Here is a 26,596-nt window from a genome sequence, read left to right as displayed (position 1 = left end):
GGCTGTAATTCTATTTCAGCATGGGTTTTTGCAAATGTGGTTAGAATGTGTATACTTGCCAAAAATGTATTGAACTTCTTTGTAACTAACATCTACAACACACGTACACACACACACGCACACACACACACACACACACACACACACACACACACACACACACACACACACACACACACACACACACAATTCATATACCTGTGCTGCATTCACTTTATATTCACAATAATGTGCTTTTATTCATGTGATATGGCTTGAGTATTAGTTATTTAAGGGCAGACAACATTACTTGGCTGATGTTTTTATATTCAATGCTGCTCATTTCAACAAGATATCCTATAATAAGACATACCTTGCTATTCATTACTGCCCATCTGCTCTTCAGCATTGAAATTGCTACCTTAAACTGCATAGCTGGCTAAGAGGAATAAGTAAAGTGTGTGTGTAAGTGTGTTTGCAATTAGAGGGTGTGCATTTTAAAAATATAACTGAACACCCGATGTGGGTGTTGTGAGGCATGACCGAAAGGGCCAGTGTCTTAAAATACCTGAGTGTGTTTTAATATCTATACTGTACACACCCAAAAGTGCCCTATTACACTTATAAAATGGGCATCACTATTTTTTGTAGTTTGAATTTTACATTTAGTAGTTTATGTATGATAATTATATGTTATGTAGTGTATCTGAAAGTTAAACAGTCAATTTTAATCAACCAGCTGCTGTTTGGGATTATAACTTTTTAACTGTGTGAAATTTTGGTATGAATTATTTTATAGCAGTCATTCATAGGGGGTGGCACAGTGGTGCAGCAGATAGCAGTGTCACCTCACAAGAAGAGGTTCTCTGGTTTAATTCTTGGCTGGGGTGCCTTCTGTACAGAGTCTGCATATGTCCTCCCTGCTTTTGTGAGGGTTTCTTCCCACACTCCAAAGACATGCAGTTTTAAGAGCATAATTAAAAGTCTGGCTATTATGGACTGGTGTAAAAATGTAATGTGATATCATTATACTAGAAGATACAAAATTATGAACAGAAGAAGAAAGATTTCAAACAGAAAGTCTGTGGGGTAATGAGATATAATGGAATTTAGGACAAGATTTATGTTTAGGAATGACAATACTTATGAAAAAGACAGCTAAGGTGCTTGATATTACTATAATTTTAATTGGTAGGATTACAGTTATTGGTGCTTGATGAAAATATAAAGTCTTTAGAATTGCATTATATGCATATGTAACTAGCAAAGAAACAGTAAGCCGCGGTGGTGCAGCGGTAGTATTGTCGCTTCACAGCAAGAGGTTCTCCAGTTCGATTCTTGGCTGGAGCGCCTTCTGTGTGGAGTCTGCATGTCCTCCCTGCAGTCGAGTGGTGTTTGAAAGACATGCATGAATGGACGTGCCTTCGCTGAAGGTTGGGCATCGAGCTGGCACCGTAAAAATCTACTGCTAATCATTTGTAGACCGGTGTTCCACTGTGGTGACCCCTAACTGGGAAAAGCCAAAAGATGAACTAGTAAAGAAAGAGAAGGTATGTTTACCTTAATATTGAATTACATTGCAATTAATATGGAAGTTATTATAGTAGGAGACTTCAATAATAACTTGCAAAAGAAAAGGAATGATGTACAACAAGTTGTAGAGATTATGATATGTGGGAACTTAAGAATATGGAAGAACAATTCATGGACATAGAGTAAAGGAATATAAAGAACACAGACTATTAGACTGTTTTTTGCTTTCAGACAGATGTGAAATAAAAAAAAATAATGAAGGTACAAAAAACACAAGCTTTGCAGACCATAAAGCTATCTGGATCGAATTCAGAGACACAGTTAGTAATATTAAGATAGGAAAAGGTCCAAAAAGAATTACTGATGTAGAGTGGGTAGTGAGGCTGAAAAAAGAAAGTTAGAATTATGGGAAGATCACATAAGTATGCAATAGTTCTATAAACATTTTTCTGAATGCTGGATGTATTTTAAAATGAAATATATAAAATGTTATTAAGGAAAGCAAGTTAAAAAGAGAAAGGAAGTAAAAAAGAGTTATAGCAAATTAAGTGAAGAACTTAAAAATGTAAAAAAGAATGAAAATGAATATTTTAAGAAAGTAGTGTTATATCCAATGAATCATGAAAAAAATAACAAAAAATATTATTGTATAAACAAAGATATTGCCTACAATGTAAAAGAAGAGATTGTTTCTTATTTAAATAAAATAGTTAAGGAAGATAGTATAATGAGAGAATTAATACACAAAAAGGGATAGTGCAGAAAGATCAAAGAGATATAATGTGCATTGTTGTAGAATATATCAAATATGGAGGTGGAGGGGGATGTGAAGCTGTTTATACCTTCCCTCAGGAGGTTGTAATCAGCTTTTGAGAAGTTATTTTTGTCTGTCCCTATCTAGGGGGTGGTCGGGGGAGATGGTGACTTCAAAAGTGACCGCTTTGTGGTCGGATCTTACCAGGGAGGATGGCAATTTAGGTATACTGCAGTGGTTACTCATGTTGGTTAATACCAAGTCCAAGATATTTTTCATCTCTTGTGGGGGTGCCAACCAGCTTGTCCAAGGCATTTGCATTGATGAAATCAAGGAATCTCTGGGCATTTGTGTTTTGGCATGAGTAGTTCTTCCAGTCTATGGTTGGATAGTTAAAGTCGCCATTAATCAGGGTAAAGGGTTGAAACTTGATTGATTCGAAGAGGTCCAGATAGGTGGAGTGGGCATCTTGAGTCAAAGTTGGGGGCCTGTAGCTAGTTATGATTTGAAAAGGGGTCCTGTCAATGGTTAACTGCACCTGGAGTGTCTCCTGTGCGTCATACTGTTTAACCAGCCTCGAGGTATGTATGCCTTTTATATATATTGCAACTCCACCTCATTTTGCTTTGCTACCCACGGTTTGGGGTCTGAATGTATGATATGATGATTAACCTGGTATGGCTGAGGTACTCTCCGCAGCTTTGAACCAGGTTTCTGTAACTGCACAAATGTCAGCATCTTCCAGCATTAAAAATTCTTGCAATGATTGCAGTTTCATATTTAGACTCCTAGCATTTAGCAGCATGACCTTTAATTTGCATTTGATGAAATGTTCATGTTGGTAGTTTTGACCTCATGGCTTTGCCTAAAAAAGGCATTGGGGGGAGGCAAGAGCCTTTGCCAGGAGCCTGAAGCCCAAGGAAGACAGATGCAGTTAATCTCTGGCAAAGCATCGTGGTTTGTCAATCATGTCTTCCCATGCTGTCAGGTACTGGATCCCCTTGGAATGACACCAGAAACTAAGCCAATTGTTAAAGTCAATCATTTTCTGTTTGTATTAAGGTATCATTCTGGGTGATGGTAGAATGCTGCTTAAGGCTAGGAACATACCTGCCTGGGACACATATTCAGTGAGCTCTATCATGTCTCTCTTCGTGTAGTCCATGGAGGTATGTCTCAAGTTGTTCACGCCAACATGGACTATAATAGAGTCATAACAGTACCTATTGTTGAGAGACTTGAGTGCATGGGTGATATGGCAGATTCTGGCATCTGACAAACAACTAAGTGTGACTTTCTCCTTATCCAGCCTGGTGAGAGGGACATATGTGTGTCTCACAATGGAGTCTCCTATGACTAATATGTTGTGTCTATATTTAGGCCTTAGTGGCTGTGAGACACAGTTGTGTAGATTATGTGTGGTGTGTGGTGTGGTGTGCAGTGGAGTTTGTGTGTATTTTTCCCTCGGAGATCTCTTTTGTTTGGGTATGTTTTTGTTGAGGACATCCATATATGTGGATGCATGTTGTGTAGGTGTGGATGGCGGTTGAGGTGTGATGTTTGTGTTGACAGCCTTCTCAGTACCAGATATACTGGCTTGCGAGGTAGAGAGCTTTGACTCTAGGATCTTAATGTAATTACATCTCTCACAAATCGTGTTCCTACGTAGTAGTAATAGAGGGTTATCTGTGTACACGAGGCAGTTGCCACACTGTCTCAGGATGCCCATATCAACCAGACTGGCAGGAGAAAGCGTAGGAAATTGTCCATCCATATTTGTCAGAAACTGAGGGAGGGAGTCCAAAGAGATCTAAGAGGGTAAATGGTGGAAGGTCTAAGAGTAGTACTACTAGGTGATCACACAAGTGCTACTAAGGGAGAATTTGTAGATGGAATAACCCACAAAGGGTTACAAACAGTGTAGCTGCAGCTCTGGATGCAGCAAACTTGTGCCAAACTATGCTGCTCAATTTAAAGGTTAAAAAAACAGAAAAAACTCACACAAAGAAACACAGATTAACCACTACAGGCAAAAAAACAAAACTCACAGTATGGAAAAACAGGTAAACAGTAATGAAATTCAGTAAAATGCAATTAAAGAGTAATGTGTTGCAGTAAATAGCAATGAAATACAGCTAATCAGTAAATTTGCTGTAAAACACTGCAAATGTGATAAATTAACTCACAATCACAACAGCAAAAATCAGCTAAAAAAAGTATAAGGCTACTGACAAGCAATGACAAATGCAACAAATTAAATACAGTTGAACACCTAAGTGCAAGCAGAATGAAGTAGGAAGAGGCAGAAGTTTTTTTTTCTTTGACAGTTTTTCTTTCACTGTCAGCCCACATAAGGGGTTGCTCATCACAGGATGCTTTAAAGTTTTCAGAGAAAGATCATAAGTAGAGCCAGACATGATGGCACAAAGTAAGGCTGATGCCAGCCGATTTTACCACTCCATCTGTTGAATTATGGAGAGGTTTTTAATATTCAACATTGTTCACAGGTTAGCCTGTGATTGTTTCTGGTAATCCGGTTGAGGAAGCTTCTTCAAAATATGCATAGTCTGATTTGCTAAGTCCCCTTTGAAAATTATTCATGTGTGTTAAGTAATTCAATGGCATTAAGGCAAACATTGCAGATGTCTAGGCTCCCTTTTCCATTCGATCATCCTAGAATCTCAATTAGGAGAATGGGTAGTTAAGAATTCTTTACAGAGTTCATTTTTGGTGACTGCAGCAATGATCATAGAGTCCATTGCAGGACCCTTTGACCAGAATTGCCCGTCTTAAGAAGGACATAGGTTTTTGTCTGGATTATGAGAAATGGCTTCTGTCATGTCAGGTTTCTGCCATACCCTCCTAGTAACCAGGCCCATAAAACTGTCTGCTGGAGGGACCACCCAAGAGGTATATGGAGCAGATTCATATGCCTCAAAGATCACTTTGTCATTCTGAGAGGGTGGTAAGGTGGGCCAAGATCCCAACTGTTTCATTATCTCAAAGATTTTGCCAAAAGTGGCATCTTTGGTAGGGGATAATGGGGAGCCCTCTTGATCATCCAAGTCCACTTCTGAGGTGGGAAACTCCAAACAGGAGTCCACCTGTCTCCATCCTCATCCTAGGGAGCTCTGATTTTGACTGATCTGAGTCCACAAAAGAGTCTTTTAGCTCTGTGGCCTTATTCGTGGGAACACTTGGTCTTCTGTGTCCCTTGGATCCATGAAATGAGGGAATAGAAACACCTGAGTGGGTACCACAAGGTGAAGCCAGTGCATGCAGTAGCCCCATGGGATGTCTAAGTGGGAAGCTATTATCATTTCCATGACTTTGAAGTGATCTGTCCCTGTGAATACACCTCTGGAGCTGATCTGACCACTGACGAAGCAGAAATAGATGCAGCTGAAGGTTGATTCCCCAGAGCTGAGAAGAAAGACAGGTTCAAGTCAGAGACCAGAGCTGACAGCTCAAAGGTCAAGGAGTCCAACACTAAAAATTATTGCACATATGTTGGGGCCAAAGATGATGCTGAAGACCCTACATCAAGCAGTCTGAGCTAGGACTCACCCATCCCGACAGGTCTTGCAGCTGAGTGCATCAGAGCAAAATTATCAGTGCCAAATGCACATGCATCAGGACCAATTTTATAGGTCTGGGAGGTTGTATGGCTCTGAAACCATTGGCTCAGATACAGGTGTCAGGGAAGGATTTAATAATGGTGAGGGAGACCAATCCAATCCAGTCTGGGTGCAGAGGGGAGGGAATGATGCACAACTCTTTCCAAGCCTTAAAAAGACCCTCTTTATGGGCTCCCAATTTAATTCTATGGTACTTCTAACTGATCTGAATGATCTTGTAGAGACAGCTGAAGGAAGCCTGAAAAGGGATGAACTTAGTTCCTTATCTGTTGAGTTTCTGACCAAAGCTGGGAGGAGATCCTTGTCTCTAATCATGATGGTGTCTGGAGATCTGGCTGCTGCTACTGATGTTGAAGGCAAGGAATACTCATTATCCTGGCTTTTAGGGACTTTAGGATACAAGGAATAAGCTGGGTCCTGGGATTTTTTCTTCCTTACCTTTCTCCTTCTTTTTCTCTGAAGCCTGAAGGTCTGGGTGCAAAGCCCCTAAACATTTAGCTTATTTTGGCAATCCATGAGAGCACTGGACAAAAACCCTATCAAATATTGCAATCTACCTTGAAATGTTTTGGGCCCAAACATACTACACACAAATTATGCGTGTCCTGGAAGGAATGTTGTGCCCACATCTGACACTTTTCAAAGCTTTTGCCAGAACCTTTCTCCATGGCAACATCGAAGTCATAAAAAATACATACAACAAATCTGAATTGTAAATCTGAATTGTAAATCCTAAGGCTAGCAGAAGAAGAAAAATACAATTTTCTAACTAACCAAACATTTTTTTTAAATAATGACAAGAGAAAGGAATGCCAGGCACCTGTCTAAGTGCTCATAGGAGGCAAGGCTAAGAAAGTATTTAAAAAACTCTCAATAGCTATCAAAAAGGACCAATAATCTTCTTCAAACATACACATCACAAATAATCATTAGAAAAAAGAACTATGCTGAAAAAAAAGAAATATATATATATATATATATATATATATATATATATATATATATATATATATATTTTTTTTTTTTTTTTTTTTTAAATTTATCCTTTGTGGACTGGACTAATCTGACTAGGCTAGTAGCCTCTTTTCATAGGAGATTTTACATAAAAAATGTATAAGGGGAAATAGAAAGAATTCAGGAAAAGATTATGAATAGTGTAGTACTATATGTACAAGAAATGTTAAAAGAAAAAAGAAGGTAGTGAAAAAAACATGGAAAATAAAATGTCAACAGAAAAAGAGAATAAAGAGTTGGAAAAGGAGATTTTTTTTAAATGAGCTAGATAAAGTATTAGGACATTTAATTATAGATTTGGCTGCATTACCAGATGGAATAGGGTATGAAATATATACAAATGTAAGGGATTGGCAAAAAAATATATACATTTAAAAAAAATATATAAATGTTAAAGATTTTGAATGAATGGTTAAATGAAGGTTTTATGTACAAAGAATTATGTAATGGAATACTTAAATTCATATGGCAGAAGGAAAATAGAAGAAAATTAAAAAAATGGAGACTGATAGTATTGAATAATAATAATAATAATAATTGTAAGATTTTAATGAAAATAATACAAAACAAAATTGAAACTAAAATGGAAAATATTATGGAAGGTTGCATATGTAGTATAAAGGGAAAGGACTGTCAAGAATTAGTAATGATGGTTAGAGATATTGTGGATGATATTATGAACAGAAAAGAAGAAGTGAAAATCATGTTAGGAGACCATAATAAGGCATTTGACACAACTGGACATGAAATCTTACGGGTAATAATGAAAGAATATAACACAAGTGAAAAAAGTTAGGAAATTATGTATGACGGCGTATAGTAATAATAATGTACAAATTTGTGTAAATGGTTGGTGAAGCCAAGAGGTACTTATGAAGAGCAGTGCAAGACAGGGATGACCCATGAGTTATATATTCTTTGCAACAGTTATGAATATGATAGTATGGGAAATAAATTACAAAATAAAGGAGGTAGGGTATGTAACACCTGAAGGGTAAAGAATTCCAGTTGTGTTAACACACGCAGATGACATTATAATAATTGCAAAATGCAAAATGGGTGTCTAGAGATGATAGGGATGGCTTTAAATAAAGAGAACAGTAAAGGCTTAGGTGATGTTGTAAAGATCAAGGGTATATATTTTATAATGAATGAAATTTCTGTGTTAGGTATAAAATTTGGGAATAAAGATGTAAGTAGATTTCAATGGAAAAAAAAAACAATAGAAGAAATAAAACAAAACTGCCTTTTCTGGAGAACATATAAATTATCATTCAGAAAAAAAGGCTTATTTTATAAATTCAGTACTGGCAGGAAAAATATCACACTTAGCAAGTGTATGTAAGATGCTTACAGTATTTGAAAACAAATTATTGCAGATATGTTTTCATTTATATGGGATTCTAGATTAAACCCAATAAAAACAGGAGTTTTGTATGTAAATAAAGAAGGAGTTTTAGTGTTAATTAACCCAGTTGTATATGCTGCTTCATTAAATGTGTACAAATTGTTAAAGTGGCTAAATGAAAAAGTTGTAAAATTGCATAAATATAAGTATGATACATTTTGGAGTATGGTTCAAAAGTGAAAAAGAGTGTATAAATGAGGAAATAAAAAATTACCAAGAAAAATTATTTTTGTGGAAAATAAAAATTGATGATATAGAAAAAGATAGAAAGTATAGTATAAGGATGTAATGATAAAATGTCACTATGTAAAACCATGGGAAAATCTAACAGAGGAAAAATTAAAGCTATAAACATAAGAATCAAATGGTGTAATCAGGAAGTAAAATGTCATTATTCTTTGTGGAGACTAGCAATAGATAAATTGCCAGTAAAAGGAAATATGCCATATAAGAAGAAAAGTGATGAGTATGTTTGCACTCTCCGGAAGAAGAAACTACAGAATATGTGCTTTTGAAATGTAAAAGAGTAAGACGTTATGGGGAAACTATGTAAAGAAGACTTTTTTTGAAGATATAAAATAAGTGGATAAAATAAACATGGATATGATTAAATATGGCTATTCTAAGAATAGAAGGAATATGTTAAAAGAATAGATAAAAAGTTATTTTATAGAATAGATTAAATTATGTTTTATGGTAAATGGCTTTTAGCCATAATATTAAGTAAAATCAGATGGTGTGGGGTCTAACACAGATGAAAATTTAGTATGCAATGTAAACAGATTTGTATTTGTATCTATACATTTAGTATGCAATGTAAACAGATTTATATATATATATATATATATATATATATATATATATATATATATATGTAAATATTTGTATGTAAATATATTGTAGATGAGTTATTCTTGTATATAAATAAAGGACTCCTACTCTGTGTGTTGTGCAGGGGACTCAATAACCGATTCACTTCCTGCTTCTCTTCTGTGCACAGTGGCCCAGAGAAGCAGGAAGCAACATGGAGAGTCAGCTTGTATGTGTTAAGAGCAAGGATTCAGAATCCTTGCAAGCTTTAGAGAGCAGTCAAAAGATTAAAGGAGGTGTAATAGAGGATGGATTAATGACAGTTGAGCCATTACTGAAAATGTTGCAGGAGCAGAAGGCAGTCTTGCCTTCCAGCAGTTATACTGAAACAGAAGGAGGAGGGGGTTGTTGCTGAGAATGTGAAGATGTCTGAACCTCACAAGATTCAGAAGATATATTTCAGATGTGGTTGTTTGAGGAAGGGAGGGAGAGTCATGGTTGATATTTTATTACAACCCTCCAGCTGGGAGATATTCTACTTCAAGAATTAATTGTACAAAGTGAACTAGAGAGTGGTGAACCAGCATGATGGCAGACATCATGGAGAGAGTACAGGAGGAAGAAGGTGAAGCAGTGATGAATAAAAAGATGTATGCAGACAAAGTAAGAGAAGGAGGGAGAAAAGAAGAGAAGAAAGTGCCCCAAATGAATAGAAAATACTTAGTATGCATCAGCAGCAAGGAAAGTAGAAGTTTGGGCAGGTATAACATTTAGGATAATATAGTGATTCCCTTAAGTATCTCACCAAAAGAGATAAGAGCTTTTATAGATATTAATAAAGAATCTTCCTGTGACATTATTTTTGAATCAGGGCAATTTATGGAAAAGTTTTTGGGGCAATATGAATTAAAAAGGAACGTTAATCCATGGAACTTATATGTGAGTCAAGTATTTAATAGGGAAACAAAAAGAAAAAAATTATTCAGTTTTCCACAGAAGTTGAAAAAGAGACATTAAGAGACTATTTAAAGATGGTGTATAATGAAGTCTGAACTATTAAAAAAATGGGGAAATAAACCAGAGCTACTGCTGTATATTTTATTGTAAAATTTAGAGCTTTCATCCACAATATTACAGACTTCTTCAGAATAACCGACTCTCCTCAGCACACCCCTTTTATATCCTTCAAAACCATATGACACTTAAAATTACCATAATTAATTGTACAATTATATTTAATTAATTAATTAATTAATTAATTAATTAATTAATTAAAGTATAATTAATTGTACAATAGCATTCAATTTCACAAACTGTTTTAAAACTCTAACCCCCCAACATAATTAAACATTTCTTGAAAGAAACAGTTCCTACAAAACTTCATATTAAAACTTTCACATAAATAATAAACAAAATAAATGTTTGTATATATTTAGGAAGCTTAGTGTGTTTAACCCTCTACTACACCCAGTAGTGAATTTGTTTGAATGGATGTGTGAAGAACACAGTAGGAGACTGCTACAAGCCCCGTATGACTCGGTATCTAATTTAAGTCAGGACGAATATAAATTATGGGGAACAAGCAGATTAGGATGATGAAGTCTGATAAGGGTGGGGGCCTTGATATCATGGGGTGTAATGATTATACTAACAAAATGTTGGCCTTGTTATACACTGAAGTGTATGAGGATGCCTCCATAAATGAAATGAACATATCATATTGAAGTATTCATTTGGTTTTAGAAGATCTTCTGGTTAATAACCAAATGAATATGGAAGAGTATGAATTCCTCAAGGTTGTGCACCCCAGGGTCCCCCACAATATTTGGCATCCCTAAAATTCATAAATGTATAGAAGATCCTCCTTTAAGGCCAAAAGTGGATGCAAAGGCTTTGAAAGCCTTCCCTTTGGTGGGATATATTGATTTCCATACAAAAGGGGCTCTTAGTAAGCATCCATATGTGTTTAAAGATTTGTGGGATTTCCTGGCTAAATTTACTAATGACATATACTTGGATGAATTGCTGTTTGTGACTATTGATGTGCAGAACCTTTTTTCTGTTATTCCCCCACAATGAGGGGTTGGAAATGTTTGATGAATTTATGTGTTTTGAATCTGGCTTGGATCATTCTATAACTTTAACCCTAAGGACTCTTATGCAGGTTATATTAGAGAACAATTTTATCTATTTTGAAAACCGGTTATTTAGACAAAAGAGTGGTGTAGCAATGAGGGCTGGATGTGCCCTCATATTTGTTAACCTAGTGCTGGCCCAGTGGGAGAAAACCCAGGTATTTTAATCAGGATATGAGGGTTGCTAGTCTTTATATGGCCATTTTTTTAGATGACATCATAATCTTTTTGAAGGACACTAGGGCCAAAGTAGTTGAGTTTTACAAGTTTCTTAATAGAAGTTCTGGTTTTACCATGGAAGTGGAGGAAGATAAGGTAAATTATTCAGATGTATGCATTATGAAGACTAGGAAGAAAAAAAGACTTGAATCCACCCTTTATAGAAAGCACCCCATTCACCAAAATAAATCCTTGGTGAAGGGCCAATGTGTGAGGATAGCAAGGATGGTGAGTGATGAGGTTTCCATCAAGGAAGAGTGTTTAAGGCTAAGGGGGATGTTATTGAGAAGTGGGTACCCTGAAGCCTTTTTAAATAATATTTTTCAGGAAGTGGAGATGAAAATGAGGCAAGGGTATTTTTCCCCACCACTTGGGACAAATGGAGGGACCAGCTATTATCCTTAGAGGAGATGGCTTTAGATTAGACAAACAGGCAGAGTTTCAGAGGTCACTGTACTATATAACTTACAATTTTGGGACATTTGTGACATTATTTGGAGGAATTGGTGTCTGTTTGGGGAGGAAAAGGATTATCTTAGAAAAGTTGGAGAAAAAAACACTGGTCGTGTATAAAAAGAACACTTCTTTTAAAAGTTTGTTGGAAGGTCCTGGCTTGAGAAAGATCCAAGGGGAAATTATTAAATGTGGGTGTTGCTCCCAATGTAAGTATATACTAGAAGGGTCTAGTATTTACTCAGAGAGCTTTGGTATTATAAAACTCACATATAGATACCATTGTGACAGTAAATATTTTGTGTATGTAGCTAGGTACCAGGGTTTTTATATAGGCAATACTATAAGAGCCCTAAAAACAGGATATACCAGGATCAATTAGATATTAAAAAGGGTGAAGAAAAGAATGCTCTACATAAACATATTAGAGATAATCCATTACACTATTTTAAGTTCATGGTGCTTGATCATGCAGAGTTAGGACTGAAGGGTGGCCCTACTAATTTATTTTTAGAGTATCAACAGTTGAAGTGGCAGATTAATTGTAATGCTTCAGTTCCCCTGGTTTAAATGATATGATATCCATTAGTAGTGCTTTGAAATTAAAAGCTTCAATGGCTATATAAAAATGTTTTTTTTAATGAAAGAGGGAGATTTTATGTATACAGAAATTTAGTTTGTTTATTATTTATGTGAACGTTGTAATGTGAAGTTTTATAGGAAATGTTTCTTTCAATAAATGTTTAATTGCATATGTTGGGGATAGAGTTTTAAAACAGCTTGTGAAATAAAATGCTATTGTATTACTACAATTAATTATGGTAATTTTAAGTGTCATGTGGATTTGAAGGCTATAAAAGGAATGTGCTGAGGAGGGTGTGTTATTCTGAAGAGGTCTGTAATATTATGGATGAAAGTGTTAAATTTTACAATAAAATATAAAACCATAGCTCTGGTTTGTTTCCCATTTGTTTTTTAATAGTTCAGAGTTTACTTCCTTGTGTATAAAGAAGTGGTGAACAATGTAAAATATATGACAACAGAAGCTTATGGACTGGGGATAGGAATGTAATGTGATGTTAAAAATGGAAAATGACAGTATTGTTCATATACCAAGTCTGATAAATGTTGAGGGGAATAGAGGGTTTATAAAATACTGGGAACAACCAAAAACATGTTTTACTTGTAGAAAAAATGATAATTTAATTAATGAATGTGATAAAGAAAATATTACATTTGTGGAAAAGTGGGGCATGATGCAAAACAAAGACGAATTAAAATGTTTTAAATCTGAGAAGTCAGGACATTTATGGAAAGATTGTAAGCAAAATATAGAAGAACATAAAAAAGGGGAAGAGAGAGATTTAGACACTGATCAAGAAACAGCCCTAAATGAAGTAATAAAACAGAACAAGAAAAAGTGGAAGAAAGTCACATAATGACAGAGAACAGTGAGATTAAAAGAAAGTACTAGCACTAAGGAAAGAAAAGTGATATACAAGGAAAGGAAAGGAAAGGATGTCAGATGTGACTGACGAAGAAAAAATTATTTGGAGAGCAGTGACAAGAAAGAAAAAAAATGATTGAAAAAAGTATAAAAGGCTAGAAATGAAAATTTCTAGGGGGTAAGCATACAGAAGAATAAAAGGGATAGAAAAAATATAAAAACTAAGTAAGGATGCAATAGAGAAGATAAGAATTAATAAGAAATAATTTTATAATAGAAAGAAATATATGAGTTAAATCAAGACAAGATTAAAGAACATTTATATAAACAAAGATACTTCTTTCAAGGGAAGAAAGAAGAAGTGGCTCCATATTTGAGTGGGTAAATAAAAGAGGAAAAGATGGTAATAAGACAGTTAAGAAATAAGAAAGGAGAAATAGTAAGGAGTCATCAAGAAATAATTGTAGTAAAGCAGTATATAGAAGAGCATTTAAAAAAATTAAGACAGATCAAATATATACATGGAAGGTCAAAAATTGGCTGAAGAAGTTAATACAGAAATTGAAAAAGCTGTTACAATGGAAGAACTGAATAATGTGTTAAAAATGGTACATTTAGAATGTGCAACAAGTTTAGAAGGGCTACAATATCATACATAGAAAGATATGAAGGATTCCCAAAAATAAGTATTTGTACAAGTGTTAAGTGAATAGTTATTAGAAGGATTTAATCAAGAGGAGATATATATTGGATGAAATTTATATGGAAAAAAGGGACTAAAGATGATATAAGAAATTGGAGACCAATAGTAATTAATACCTAGAATTATAAAACATTTATGAAAATATTACAGGTAAGATTGGATAAGAAAGTCAATAATATATTAGAAGATTCTATAATTGAAAGGATTACAAGAATTATTAATGATAATAAGAGAAAATTGTACATGATATTTGTTATAGAAAAGCAGAAGCAAAAATTATGGAAGGTGACCTAAATAAAGAATTTGATAATATGCGGCATAACTTATTATTGAAAATAATGAAAGAATATCAAGTAAGTCAGAAACTTCTTAAGATTTTTAAGACAGCATATAAAAACAATATAGTAAAAATGTTACTGAATGGAAGATTACGTCAAGTAAAATATATAAAAAGTGGGATAAGGCAAGGGTGTCCTATGAACAATATCTTATTTGCATTAGTTATGAATGCAGTGATTAGTACTATAAGTGTGGTATTGGAAGAATTAGGTAAAAGGTTACCAGTAAAGCTTACTTATACAGATGATCTGATAATTTTTCTAAAGAACAAACAAGGGATGGAAGAATCAATTAAGATACTTAATGAACAGTTGAGTATAGACATGTCTATAAGTAAAGATAAAAGCACCAGATTAGGAGAAGAAGGTAAGATGCAGGACATTCAGGTTAACATGAAAGAAATAACAGTTTTAGAAATAAAAATTGGAGATGACATGGTAAAGAATAAACAATGGGAAGAGGTAACTGCAAAACTGAGAAAAATATATCTATTTTGGAATATGTATACTATGTCTTATAAGAAAAAGGTGCACTTAAATCAACTCTGTGTTGCAAGGAAAAATAGCATATTTAGCAAGTGTATATATGATTCCAGTAAAAGAAGAGAAATACATTTTGACAAATGTTTTCTTCTTTATATGGGGTTTCAGGATGAACCCAGTAAAAAGAGATATATTATATGTTAAACATGAAGAAGCAGAATTGGGACTGATAAATCCAGTGGTGTATGTAGCATCACTGAATTTATGCAGGGTAATGAAGTGGGTTAAAGAAGGTGATGGTAACTATGACAGAAAAATATAAAGCGATATGGAGTTTTTGAGCCAATGTCAAAGAATAAGAAAATAAATGAATGGAGAAATAATAACATATCAAGAGACGAGTATATTGTGTAAATTATAAATAAAAGAAGTGGAAGAAAGCATGAAAAACATGGTATATGAATATAATGAATGAGTATTACTGTATTTATCCGTGCAAAAATAAAGGATAGAAAGATAGAGATGTTAAAAAATAGAATAGAATGGTGTAAAAAGTATGTTGAATGTAGAGATTTTTATTGTTACCTCACAGCAAGAGGTTCTCCCGTTCGATTCTCAGTGTGGCTTGGGAGTACCTTCTGTGTGGAGTCTGCATGTCCTCCGTGCGGTTGGGTAGCGTTCGAAAGACATGCGTGCATAAATGGGCGTGCCTTCGTTGAAGGTTGGGCGTCGAGCTGGCACCTCGGCGTTTTGTAAAAATCTGCCAATCATTAGTGGACCGGAGTTCCACTGTGGCGACCCCGTACCAGGAAAAAGCCGAAAGACAAACAACAACATCTATAAGTAAATTGCAGTAAAAGCTGCTGTGCCATAACATAACATGTTTTTTTCAATTGCCAAAGGGTAAAGAAATTAAGGTATATGTTTTGTGAAGAAAATTACTTGGAATGTATTATAAAAATAGGAAGAATCAATGTGGATTGAAAGAATGTGGTTATTATAGCTATAAGACATAGGAATTTGCATAAAAATTGATAGGAAACTATTCTATATAATCTGGACTATATGAAATGAAAGAATGAATAAGATAAAGTATAAAGGAAAGTGGACACTGGGTGAGATATTAAAAATGATAAGACTTTGGCTGTGGCAAAAACAGTGGGGGTATCAATGTGTACATATTTGTATAAATAGTAATGCAAAATATATTGATGAAAGTGTTTAAAAAGAATGAAAAATTGTGAAAAATTGTGAACAATGTAAATAATTGTAAATAATGTATAATACATATGTGAAAAATGTAAATGTTTAATATCATGTAAATTATGTATTACTCATTTTAATAAGTCCCAACGTATTCCCTGCAAGTATGGCATCTGCAAGGTCACAAAATACCAAAAACAATTCAAAAATTAGACCAGCAGACTGTGGCAGCAGTTATCTTGTATTTAATTTAAGCACATAACAATAGTATAAAAGAGAGCAAGTTAGACAGATAGACCAGTTTCGGATAGTTACCTACATAGCCTTCATCAGTGTAATGATACACATACAGCTCATCCTTTATATACTTTTAATGTGACCAATTAAAGATGTTCATCTAACCCTGGTGCAAACAGCCCTCCTAATTTAATTATCCATTTCTTCTCTTTTATATTTAATAATTAATGCCAGCCTGATTTGTTGGATTTAATTCCTAGTATCCGATCAATTATAATGAAATGATGCAGTTCTATGAGACTCAGTATGTTTATACAGTGCATTGGTGTTTCTCTGGTGTTTAATGTCACTGAAGTGTTCTGATTTCCTATGCTTTACTGATCTTGATGTTTGACCTATATGAAATGCAGAACATTTGCAGATTGCAAGGTAAATAACCCAGTCTGAATTGCAATTAGCGAAGAAAGGGATATCGTATACTTGACTAGTATTTTTACTGCTGAAGCTTTTAAATTTCAATATTCTGCGGCATTGTGTGCAGTGACCACATGGAAAGCAGCCTGTAGCAATCTGTCCCTCTACAGTACTTTGTAAGCTTTCCTTTAGCCTATAGGGCCTATGCTTGCAATGATTAAAATAGGACCCTAAGTTTTTTCTGTTTCTAAAGGAAAATTGGCACCTATCCCCTATTATTCCTGAAAGTCTACTGTCAGCCATTAATATATTCCAGTTATACTGTACACTGTCCATTAATGTCCCAGTATTCCTACCGAATGTCATAACGAACCTCAAGGTACCTTCTTGTGTAACAACCTTGCTGTTATATTGTGAGAGACTATCTCACTCAATATTATCTACTGTGTTTTTAGCTTATAGAATATGACCTACTTTGTAACCCCTGTCCTTAAATCTTTTAGTCAGGTCATCCCTGAAATGCTTATATGTGTCATTCCCCGAGCATATATGTTTGACCCTCATATATTGAGATTTATGAATATTTTTGAAAATATGTGGGGGGTAATAGCTGGTGGCATGGAGAAGGGAATTATATTCAGGGAATTTACGGTAAACTTCTGTTATCAAAGTGTTATCAGGAGCTTTGATAAACACGACATCCAGGAAAGTAATCCGTTATTTATCCTGGTTTACTGTAAACTCAATCCCCCATTTGTTCTCATTCAAATAGTCAACAAATTCATTCAGATGTTCCACATCCAATCTTCATACCATCCAGCAATCATCTAAATATCTTTTCCAGATGTCTATTTCTTCTATAAACAGATTATGGAAGCTATCCTAGATAATTTGCACCTCTATATATGCCATGAATAAATCAGCATTTATGGGAGCAAATGATGTCCCCATTGCTGTACCTTTAATCTGTAGATAGCATTTATCTTGATAGAAAAATACATTTTTTGTGAGTACATGCTCGATGAGACAAAGAAGAAGAGTATTAAAGCCTGGTTGGTATAGCTCTGACCTATATAACCAATATTCTAATGCTTCTATACCAGCCCAGTGTGGAATCTTGGTATATAGAGCTTTAACATCTAAGGTAGAGAGTAACCAACCTGCCTCCAACTGCATTTCAGAGATGACCTGAAGAAATTCCGTAGTATTCTTTAGGCGGGCCCTCACCCATTTGAGTAAAGGTTTTAGATATCTAGTAAGATATTGGGACAGTGGCTCTGTGATGGAACCCCTTCCAGATACTATCGGTCTCCCTGGGGGGTTACAGAGGTCTTTATGAATTTTCGGTAGGAAATATATATATATTTGTTATTGGGATCTGCATTTTATATAGGTCAGATGTCAAGACCAGTAAAACATAGGATATCAGAACACTTCAGTGACATTAAACACCAGAGAAACACCAATGCACTGTATAAACATACTGAGTCTTATAGAACTGCATCATTTCATTTCATTATAATTGATCGGATACTAGGAATTAAATCCAACAAATCAGGCTGGCATTAATTATTAAATATAAAAGAGAAGAAATGGATAATTAAATTAGGAGGGCTATTTGCACCAGGGTTAGATGAACATCTTTAATTGGTCACATTAAAAGTATATAAAGGATGAGCTGTATGTGTATCATTACACTGATGAAGGCTATGTAGGTAACTATCTGAAACTGGTCTGTCTGACTAACTTGCTCTCTTTTATACTATTGTTATGTGCTTAAATTAAATACAAGATAACTGCTGCCACAGTCTGCTGGTCTAATTTTTTTTATCATTTTAATAAGTGCCATGGGTTAGTTTAAATCCACCTAAGCTACCACCAAGACAAGCAGCTGGGGCCTTGGTTTAACATGTAATCCGAGAGGACAGTACACTCAGGAGTGCAGAATTCCCCCTTTATGCTGCATCAGCAGTCAATCTATCTGGTGTGGGAATAGAACCCCCAGCATTCTGCAGCAAAGGCAAGTGTGCTGCCTGTTCTGCTACTGACACTGCTATAAAGTGACACCACTTTGCTGTGCAGCTTGAGGATCATTAATTAACAATGGTAGAAAACAAGATCTGGAGCAATATTGCATGTAGAGCATTACAGGAAGGAAAAAGGAACTCAAGACAGAGAGCACTAGTAAATGGCCAGATCAGATCCAGTAAGCAGCATCAGTCCCATCAACTGGATCAAAACTATGGATGAAGTAGGATCCAACAACTTCAACTACCTTCATCAGAAGTCTGCAGTCTGGGATCTTGCATGACAGATATCACTAGCACTCACCAAGCAGGATGAGAGTGGTCTTCAAACAGGCAGCATAACAGTGTTGGCTGGAAAATCAACCAGGGCAAAATTCATGCATTCAGAAGTGATGATGCCAGTAGCGAAATCGGTTTGCTTAAGAGCTTGTTCATGCTAGACTGCATTTATTCACATTAAATAGTATTGAAGCTCTGATAAAGGAGTTTATTCATTATTTGCTACAATTATGATTTTTGAATGCAAAATCTTTATTGAAGGTGGAATATATATGGATTTTGAGCACCGGTTATCAGTTTGTGCACCAAGTTGTGTTTGAAACGTGTGTGTATATATTTATATCTATCTATCTATATATATATATATATATATATATATATATATATATATGTGTGTGTGTGTGTGTGTGTGTGTGTGTGTGTGTGTGTGTGTGTGTGTGTGTGTCTATCTATGTATAAGCCAGGCTGTTGATTTCATGTTTTTACCCTCACTTGAATCCTAACTACATAAGACACTAAAACCTGTGACTTGCATAATGCCCTTTTACATTTAATATAACAGATATAGTGCCAATGCACTTTATTAGTAAATAGTGCCATCGTGTTCTTGCTAGGAATGAAGTCTACATACATAACAAAGAAATCAGTTGACCCACATGAGGTCCAAAAATGCTAAAATACAAAACGTATAGCATGACTACAGAGAATCAAGCTGATATCACCAATGCCTGACAAGTGGCAAGACATATAATATGCAGATCATTTAAAGGACTTCACTGGAGGGCAGCCTCTCCCCATCCTGTCTCTCTAGAATGAGTGCTAATCATGAACTGCTCTTTCCTTCCTATCCTTGGATAGGCAGAGGTCTGGTGTTATTCTTTAATCTAAGTCACCTGTTATAGATGCCCAGGTGGACTCTACAACTGTTCTTAGTCTTTCATAATAACTTAAATTTTCACATCCATAGCTGCCCTTGGTATATTTCCACCATACCCTTTCCAGTTATCTTGTGCTTGTTTTCTTATAAGGTTTCATAAGCTGTAGAGTGGTGATTCATCACTGGGGCAAAGCAGAAATTCCATAAGACTCCAAGAGCAGAAAAAGTTATTTCTTACATTTATTTCATTGAATTGCACTTTTTAACAGTTATAATTATGCTAAACAGCTAATCTACTAAATTTTACACTGTTATAAAGCTTTTTTTACTGTTTCACTGCATTTGTGTACTGTTTTATACTGTTTTAATTGTAGTTTTCATTGTCAGGTAGCATAGTTTGGATAGAGGCCTGCTGTTATCCAGACCTGTTTTTTTTTTTTTGTTTGTTGAGTTTCCTGTTTCTGGTAGCCATCTTCTTCTGATAGAGAACACAGAGCACTGTGTGTAAGGTATTAACTGGAAATTTTCTCCATTTGTTAAACATCTGTTTGTTTGCTCTGATTTCCTGCCAAGGAGTGTATCATATAACTGATTTGTTTGTAGTTAAAAACATTCTCTAGAGTCTCCTTGCTCCTTTATCTGTTTAAAACATTCATTTAGTGGATCACTGCTGTTTTTCTGCTGTGATAAACATCTCTGTAACGTTTTCTGGCTAAACTACTGTAGCTACTAGCTGTAATAGTGTTCATTACTATAACTGCATTTTTACTGAATTTCTAAACTGTAAACTGCTTTTTCATATTGAGGGTTGTATTTTCTGTTTCTGAGTGCTCTATCTGTGCATTTATTGTGAGAATTCGGTGTTCTAGTCAGCTAGCATAGTCTGGATAGAGGCCTGCTGTTATCCAGGCCTGGTTGTTTTGTTGTTGAGTTTCCTGTGTTTGTGGCAGCTATCCTTTGCTGATAGTGTCTTGTTTTTTCTGTTACTGAGGGCAACAGGGTTGCCTGAACTTTTCCAGCATGAGTGATTGGATGAAAGAGCAGGGTCTAGCAGGACTGGGTTGTAATTCGAGCTTCTAGATTCTTCTATCTTTTCTGGTATTTATATCCTGTGTCTGCAGGGGGCTGTGCTTGTTTTTTGCCAGGCTGCAGAGTAGTGATTCATCACTGGGACAAAGCAAAAATTCCCTGAGACTCCAAGAGTAATAGTTTTTCATCCCCCTTCCTATTGGTGTCTTGATCTTATACTTGGTGGCTTTAGAGTTGCCCGCCCCTATCATAAATTTGATCTGGAACACTCCTCCCAATCTAGTGTCATTAGCTCATTCTACCTAATACAGAGAGAACATTTGAGAAGACCAACCCACTTAGGTTCTTAAACAATTATCTTCTGTTCCTCCTTTCTCCCGTTCCACTCTACTAAAAAAAAAAAAAAAAAAAAAAAAAAAAAACTTTGCTAGAATCTCCTTGTCTCCTTGTGTTCTGACTGAGTGTGCTTTTCAGCTGCTAACTATATTTTTGGCACCTTTTAACTGTTCAGAGTTGAATAAAACAATAATTGAATTAAGTTCAGAATACAGTTTGAATAAATTGCATTTATTTAAACTGTATTTGCTTTAATATTGATACACACTCACATGTGCTAGCTTGCACTGCCCTTGAATTGTTTTCAGTGCTGTTTTAGCTGCTTTTCTGAAAAAAAATTCTAAGCTTGTTTCCTGCCTTTCCTGTAATTAGTCTAGTCCAGATACAGATTTGCTGTATCCAGAACTGTTTGTAAGCTTCTGTGCCCCCCAAGACTTTCTGTGTGGAAGGGGAAGACTTCTAGCTTATCAGTGGGAGTGGTAAGCACATGGTAGCCTATCTACCACAAGAGGAGTGGTTTCTGGCCCTGAAATTGTATTTATTGGCCATTTGGGCAGTTTTTTCCATCTCTTTCAACTTTCTGATTTAAAAGTCCACATTTGCGCCTGTTTTCTGCCTTTTCTGTAACTAGTCTAGTCCAGATACAGATTTGCTGTAACCAGGACTGTTTATAAGCTTCTGAGCCCCCCCCCCCAAGCCTTTCTGTGTTGGAGAGAAGCCTTCTAGCTTATCAGTGGGAGTGGTTAGCACTAAGTAGCCTATGTACCACAAGAGGAGTAGTTTCTGGCCCAGAAATTGTAGTTTATTGGCCGTTTGGGCAGTTTTTCCATCTCTTTTAACCTTCTGGTTTAAAAGCCCGCATTTGCATTTTTCCCACTTTTCCTGTAACAAGTCTAGTCCAGATACAGATTTGCTGTATCCAGGACTGTATGTAAGTTTTGGAGCAGTGCCAAAGTCTGCTCTTCAATTTTTTTCCCTTAGATCTGCTAGTTCTCCCCTCTCCTGCACTTTTACTAGCTTATTAGTCTAGCACTTTTCCAGACTTCTTGTAGCAATTATTGTAGCACATAAAGTGCTACCAGCACTAAATGTTCTACAAAGAAACAGTTACAGTACTTATTATTAATGCCCACCCCTCCAGGTATGTCTAAAGGTCAGTCCCCTGTGCTTTCTCCTATTAACCTGGTGAACTTGGTCATCCTGAGGCAATGTAGCAACTGCCTCATGTACACTGACAACCCTCTCCTCTTACCTTCCAACACTCAGATTTGCAAGAGATGCATTTATATATCCAAATTGGAAGCCACACCCTCTCCAGCCAAGATCAGAATAGTTGGTCATGAGGAGAAGATCAACACTTGCACCACACCACATGGAACACATAGCCCTCTAGAACACACACCAGCACTGCCTTCAAATAAAAGCACAAACCACAAACCCACCTTCATGGAGGCTCTCAATAAAAATCTACCCAAACAGCAGAGACCTCCAAGGCAGAAAAGCACTCAACCACCATAACACAGCACTAATCATGAGACACATAACTCTCCAAAACAGTGTGACACTCAACCAAAGCCCCTAAGGCAAAACAGCATGCCCAACACACTAGTCATAGGTGACTCGATAGTGAGGCACACTGATGTCCCACTCACTAGGTTAAGTAAGGAAAAAGTAACAGTCAGCTGCCTGTCAGATGCCAGGATTCGCCAAATAATGCACGCACTCAGGTCCCTCAACAACAGGCACAAATATGACTCTGTCATTGTACATGTGGGTGTGAATAACCTGAGATGTACCTTCCTGGACTACATGAAAAGAAACATGGAGGAGCTCTCGGACTATGTAGCCCAGGCGGGTATGACCCTAGCCCTGAGCAGCATCCTACCATCACCCAGAATGATACCACAGTACAAGCAGAAAATTATTAATTTCAACAATTGGCTAAGTTTCTGGTGTCATTCTAAGGGGATCCAGTATCTGTCTGCCTGGGATGACATGATTGACAGACCTCGATGCTTTGCCAGAGATGGCCTGCATCTGTCACCCCTGGGCTTCCGGATACTGGCCAAGGCTCTTGTCACTCCTGTAGTGCCTTGTTTAGGTGGTGTTTCGAAGAACAAATTACCACCATAACAGCTACAAACAAATGCAATCTGAGGGTCATGCTGCTCAATGCTAGAAGTCTAAATTTAAAAATGCTTAAAGCACTCCTTAAAAATGGAGAACATCGACATTTCTGCTGTAACAGAGACCTAGTTTAAAGCAGCAGAAAGCACCCCTGCACTACAAAGGCTATAACTCATTCCACACCTTTCGCTCCCAGAACTTGGATTGAAGTTCCAAAGGCGTTGGTGTATTCATATTCATAAAGGATGTGCACACCTCCAGACTGGTAGGCCAACATAATGCATCAGAGATACTTCAGGTGCAGCTAACATTGGGTAAGACAGCAATTCAGTTTGTAGCCTGCTATAGGTCCCCAACCATGTCCCAAGACTCACACTCCACATTCCTAAGCATCCTGGAGAATATTAGGGTCCAACCTAACACTCTCATACTGGGCGACTTCAACTACTCCTCCATTAACTGGGAAAACTACTCATGTACCAATACAGTTGCCCAACGTTTCCTGGAAGTCATTAATTCCAATGCCCTGGACCAGCTTCTTTTTACCCCCACTAGAGGTATCAACATCCTTGACTTGGTCATTACTAACATGGGCAACTGCTGCTCTACACCAATAGTCAACCCCTCCCTGGTTAGATCCGACCACAAACTAATCACCTTGGAAATACACATCCCTCCCACTCCCCCTCCCGCAAAGGTAACCACCATGAAAAACTTCTCCAAAGCTAACTTTGGGCTCCTAAAAACAGAGATGGCTAACTTCACAGCACCCATGCAAATGGAGAATAGTTGCATGACCACAGAATCATACACCAATGCACTGTATGAACACGTACACAAATGCATGGATCTCGCCATACCCAATAGAATCAAGACGCTGTCCTGCAAAAAAAGGAAGCCACTCTGCTAGTCCCCTGCCTTAAACAAACTCTACAACAGAAGGAGGAAACTGATGTGGAATAAGGTGAAGTCCCAAGACTGAAAAAAACTCCCTTATCCGCCTCAACAAAAAGTTGACATCCTTCATCAAATCCTCTAAAGCTAGCTATGAAAACAGAATTGCAGCAGATAGTAAAGACAACCACAAGGCCTTCTATAGCTATGTAAAGAATCTCCATGGCAATACCCAGATTTGCTCTGAGCTACTGCACAATGGTACCTCCTATACTGAGCCAACAGATATTGCCAATATACTGGCTGACAGATTCAGTGCCAACTTTACCCCCTCCCCCACCAAAGGACCAATCACAATACCAGTAGATTGCCAGGCACCCAGTATGCACAGGTTAAAACAGCACTGTCCAAGGCTAAGAATACAGCTTCTATGGGACCTGACAATATCCCTGGCTGTGTTCTACATGAACTACAGAGTGAACTGGCACCTTACCTGTGTGGCCTGTTCAATCACAACCTCACCTCAGGCTTTGCCCCTACCAAATGGTGCACTGCTACAGTCATCCCTCTCCACAAAGGAGGAGTGATTACAGACCCTGGGAACTATCGCCCCATTTGTCTGATGAGTCTTATATGCAAAGCTATGGAACACATCACCATGGACCTAATAAACAAGGATATAGGGAATCTCCAAACTCTGGATCCCACACAGTTTTGTTTTTGAAGGGTAGATCATGCCTGCTCAATCTGGTCAACTTCTTTGAGTAAGTCACCAGAGCTATGAATGAAGACAAGGTGGTTCATACAGCCTACCTCGATCTGGCCAAGGCCTTTGATACCATTCCCTACAAAGGAATCATAGAAAAACTCTCTAAGCTAGGCATCAACCCATATATTACTTGGTGGGTTGCAAACTGGCTCACAGATAGAACCCACAGTGTGAAAGTAGCTGACTCCAAGTCCGAGTGCTGACCAGTCATGAGTGGAGTCCCATAGGGTTTGGTCCTGGGTCCTCTCCTGTTTGGTATCTACTTCTCTTCAGTCCAGGCCAACACGAAGGGACTCTGGCTGACAAAGTTCGCAGATGATTGCAAGTTGGGAGCTATTATTAACTCCCCAAATGATGTTGACATCCTACAGAAAGGCCTCACTGAGACCAATGACTGGTGTCAGAACCATGGCCTTAAGCTCAATGCAAAAAAATGTGTCGTCATTCCCTTTGGGAAAAACCCATTTCCCATGAATTACCACATCGATGGTAGTCCACTGACCACAGAAGGCATTATAAGAGATCTGGTAACACAGGTTGACAGCAACCTCTCTTTTGACCACCCCATTGCCACTGTAGTCAGAAAGTCCTTCTATGTGACACATCTCATTACTAAGGGTTTTGCATCTAGGAAGAAAGAGGTCATTGTCTTCCTCTACTCTTCCTTCATTAGGTCAATCATCGATATGGTCCATTTGGCATGTACCTCACTAGACACCTGTGACAACTGGAGAGGCCACAAAAGTACCTCACAAAAAGGATCCTAGGCCTTAAACACTTGTCCTATATGGACAGAGTCAAAAAACTCCAACTATTCTCTGTTTCATATCGTCTACTTAAAGGCGATCTCTGCTTGACTTATAAAGCCATGTCTGACAGCTCTGTTAGAAATGCTACATCTAAAGAAATCCCAATCCCTCCGCACCACATGCTCCAGAGACCTCATCCTCATTACCACAATCAACATAACATGCTGGAGGGACAGGTTCATAACCCAGAGACTGCCCATGCTCTGGAATAGACTTCCCATACATGTCAAACAGAGCACCTCACTGCCCCTCTTCAAGAGAAATCTTGATAAGTGGAAGGGAAATAGAAAATTCACCCCGGGGATCACTCCAGTGGCTCTACTCGACAGAGGTACTGGGAACTAAAGTTGGGTGGCATGGTGCCAGGGTTATCCTATGGGCTAGGCTTGTAAAGGCTCCAGGGCCATTAGCCTAGTACACACCTATGAACCTATACCTCAAGTTTGGTTCTAATGTAATTAACAAACAATGACTTCATCATTTCTGATTTCCTAGACTTTATAAATCTTTTTATACAACCTGTAGTTCTATAACTGTAATTAACCAATTGGGTGATATGATAAGAAAAACTCAAAGCTGAATCTACACTTATACTGAGGTCCTTAAATGAATCTACAGTTTTAAACACTGTGTGCTGTATTACATATTCTTCTTTCAATTTATGTCTTCAAAATCTCATCT

Source organism: Protopterus annectens, chromosome 7.part0, assembly GCF_019279795.1.
Source record: "Protopterus annectens isolate FY-2018-M chromosome 7.part0, PAN1.0, whole genome shotgun sequence".
NCBI lineage: Eukaryota > Metazoa > Chordata > Ceratodontiformes > Protopteridae > Protopterus > Protopterus annectens.
This window is presented reverse-complemented; position numbering follows the sequence as displayed.